The sequence below is a fragment of the Embiotoca jacksoni genome, unplaced genomic scaffold (assembly GCF_022577435.1).
Source record: "Embiotoca jacksoni isolate LCO1_2020_lvr unplaced genomic scaffold, fEmbJac1.0.p SCAF_111, whole genome shotgun sequence".
NCBI classification, from domain to species: Eukaryota; Metazoa; Chordata; class Actinopteri; family Embiotocidae; genus Embiotoca; species Embiotoca jacksoni.
Genome location: NW_027185243.1, coordinates 420,698 through 425,000, shown reverse-complemented (window position 1 = coordinate 425,000; position 4,303 = coordinate 420,698).

Here is a 4,303-nt window from a genome sequence, read left to right as displayed (position 1 = left end):
GAAGTCGCTCTGAATTAGTGAGTCAGTGAACACGAGCAGTTCTCGGTGTAACAGGTCGAATGGCGCCGGGCCACCTGGCGGAGCTCCGCCCGGCTGTCGCCCCCTGGTGGTTCGCTTCGGTTTTGTGCTCTCGGAGGAAAAAGGAGCTGAAGTAGGCCAGCGGCCCTCAGGGCTTCCTGCTCCGGTTGCCACAGCAACGTGGAGGACTGAAACTTCACTGTTTGCATCTTTGTCTCTGCATCCTGTCTCATCACAATGTGCTGAGTGAGAGAGTCTTTGTGGATGAGCGACTGCGGAGGAACCCCGCCGCCTCCACCTGAGTCAGGACGGGACGGCTGGGTCGGTGGGTAGCTTGTTAATCTCTGCGTTGTTTCTTTTTTGCAAAGTCATGCAACCACAAAGAAATGGAAACTACAAAATATCCACAAAACAACCTCAAAATCACTACACAGTGGAGCAAAAACAAAATGTGACACAAATCATCCACAAAGTGATTAAAAATAACAACCAAGTGACAGAAAATTACCAAAAATGGACACAAAACTACCTCTAAAGTTCTACAGTGGAGCAAAACCAGAAAGTGACTCAAAAAAAACAACCAAAATGTCCACAAAGCTACTGAAAATAACAATATAGAGACTGAAAATAACAATACAGAGACTGAAAATAACTATAGAGACTGAAAATAACGACTAAGTGACTGAAAAGAACCACAAAATGTCAGAATACGACTTTAAAATTACTAGTGATGCAAAACCAGAAAAAGACACATGCACCATAAATCTGCCACAAACTTAATGAAAATAACATTTTACCACAAATTCATAAAAAAGAGCACAAAGTACCAAAAAAAACCAACCGTGAGCTCAAACAAAATGACTAAAGTGATGTGAAACAACGACAAACTCACAATATGAGCATGAAGTGATGCAAAACCATGAAAAATTGTTACAGAGACACCAAACAGCCGTGAAGTGACTCAGTAACCACAAAATCACCACAGAGGGATGCAGAATGACCACCGAGGGATGCAAAATCACCACAGAGGGATGCAAAATCACCACAGAGGGAGGCAGAATGACCACAGAGGGAGGCAGAATGACCACAGAGGGATGCAAAATCACCACAGAGGGATGCAAAATCACCACAGAGGGATGCAGAATGACCACAGAGGGATGCAAAATCACCACAGAGGGATGCAGAATGACCACAGAGGGAGGCAGAATGACCACAGAGGGATGCAAAATGACCACAGAGGGATGCAGAATAACTACAGAGGGATGCAAAATGACCAGAGAGATGCAAAATGACCACAGAGGGACGCAGAATGACCACAGAGGGATGCAGAATAACTACAGAGGGATGCAAAATGACCAGAGAGATGCAAAATGACCACAGAGGGACGCAGAATGACCACAGAGGGATGCAAAATAACCAGAGGGATGCAGAATGACCACAGAGGGTAATGCTAAACAAATAAACCACAAACTGACACACACTTACAGATTCACAAAAAGACCAGAAAGGACTGAAAAACAACCAAAAAGAGATAAAAAAAAAAATGTCAACAACATTATGTGATGCTAAATGAGTACCCGGTGATGGTCGTTCCAAGGACAGATATTGGTTCAAAACCATACTTATGAGGACAAACACATGTTGTGAGGACATTTAAAGCACTCTAAAGAGCAATTTGATGGCTCACACTTTGTTTTATTGTCAATGTTAGAGTCAGGTCAGAGACTGCTGAAGGTTAAGGTGAGGGTCATTAAGGTCAATGAGTGTCCTGACAAGGATGGAAAGACCAACGTGTGTGTGTGTGTGTGTGCGTGCGTGTGAGAGAGAAAGAGGGATTAGCGGTGCGCGCGCAGCTCCCCTCCCCTCCCCCACCCCCGGCTCCTGCATCCCTCCGGGCTCGGTGACCATGACGGCCCGGTGTGTCCGCTCCCTGTCCGGAGCCCTGAAGCCGCTCCTCAGCAACCGGTGGCGGAAGGTAGGAGGCGGTTTGGTGAGTTCAGCGGCGGACGGTGAACTCCTGAACCGACTGGTTTGACGTGTTTAAACGGTTGACGAGTTAATTTACCGGAGCAGCAGCCCGGTGAGTTGAGTTAAGCAGATTAACGGCCGGTTCTAGTTAGTCCGTTAACCGAGTTAACGGCAGCTTCGTGTCGCTGTCCGTTCAGCACCACCGGTTAACTGCTGAGCTCGTGCGATAACTTTTATAAAAGTGAGCAGCTCTGATCGACCTGCTGCCAGAGACAGTCTTGAATTATTCACAGGCTCCAACATCTAACTTTACACAACAAACCCTTCAATTATTTGAGCTTTCTGGTCACGAGGACAGATTAAAAACAGGATGCTATACCAGAAAATCTGCAACCTGCTGCTGCATTTCAATAACTAATTCCTTTATTTATAGACAAAACATTTAAACACAAACATCATCAATAAATCAGTAGGTTCGTCTCTAAAATTGAAAAAATGTAATCAACTGAGCATGTTTGGGGTTTGAAACTGTTTGTCACCTTTTTCTGATACTTTATAGACCAATGATAGATTAATAATATATATATATATTATTAATAGTATCAGATTAATTGATTAATTAACCACAAAAAGGACCATAAAGTGAGTGAAAATGAAAACTAGGTGACAGAAAACCACCTGAAGTTTACAACAGAGACTCAGAGGCTGGAAACCGAAACAGTTCGACTATAATTAACAGAATATCTTTGGGGTTTTACCTGTGTGGCACAAACTGGCATGAACTTCAGCTCTCGGAAACTGTTTGTCATTATTTTACAAAACTTTTATCAGCTTAATTAAAAATGAAAATAACTCTTACATGCAGTTTTGTGTGTTGCGTGATCTTCACATGGAAATGGTTGGACTCTCCTGGATCCTAATGTTCCTGTTCTCTGTAAATAACCATCCTTTCTCTGTGTGCTCAGGTTCCCGCTGCTGTAACATGTCATCAGTCATACAAGTCCACTTACACCGTAAGTTGAGGCTTTAACGTTGGGTTTGTCCCCACCAGGTTGACCTCTGTGACCTTTGTGACCTTCCTAGCCTTGATAGCTCCACTGTGACCTTCAGAGATCCACTGACCTTCTACAGAGCCGACGTGCTGTCAGTGCAGACGTAGCGCTGTGGTTCGATGTGGCGGTGAAGACGCATGGTGTTCATCCAGTATGTGTCACCTCCTCTTTGTCCTGCTAACCCTCCTGTTCTCTCTCTCTCTCCTCCTCCTCCTCCTCCTCCTCCTCCTCCATCCACACACACAAGAACATAGTGAGTATGAAGCAAGTTACCAATCACAATCTGAGTAGGACAGATGAAAGAGAGACAGTTTGTTGAGTTGTGTTTCTGGTAGGGTTGTATCTACAGAGTGTGTGTGGTGTGTGTGTGTGTGTCTGTGTGTGTGTGTGTGTGTGTGTGTGTGTGTGTGTGTGTGTGTGTGTGTGTGTGTCTGTCTGTGTGTGTGTGTGTGTGTGTGTGTGTGTGTGTGTGTGTGTGTGTCTGTGTGTGTGTGTGTGTGTGTGTGTGTGTGTGTGTGTCTGTGTGTGTGTGTGTGTGTGTGTGTGTGTGTGTCTGTCTGTGTGTGTGTGTGTGTGTGTGTGTGTGTGTGTGTGTGTGTGTGTGTCTGTGTGTGTGTGTGTGTGTGTGTGTGTGTGTTACAGCCTCCACCTGCTCAGTACGGCGGCCGGCACACGGTGACTCTGATTCCTGGAGACGGCATCGGACCGGAGCTGGCAAACCACGTCCGTGAACTATTCCGGTGAGAATTCACTCATACTGGACTGGACACGCACACACAGTAACACACACACACACACACACACACAGACACACACACACACACACACAGACACACACACACACACACACACACACACACACACACACACACACACACACACACACACACACACACACACACAGACAGACAGACACACACACACACACAGTAACACAGTAACACATATACACACACACACACACACACACACACACACACACACAGTAACACATATATACACACACACACACAGTAACACACACACACGTACACACACACACACACACAGTAACACACACACACACACACAGTAACACACACACACAGTCACACACACACACACACACACACAGTAACACATATATACACACACACACACACAGTGACACACACAGTAACACACACAGTAACACACACACACATTAGAGCGGTGCTGGTACCTGACCCGGTACCTGACCCGGTACCTGACCCGGTACCTGTCCCGGCTCCGTCCCGTCCTCAGGT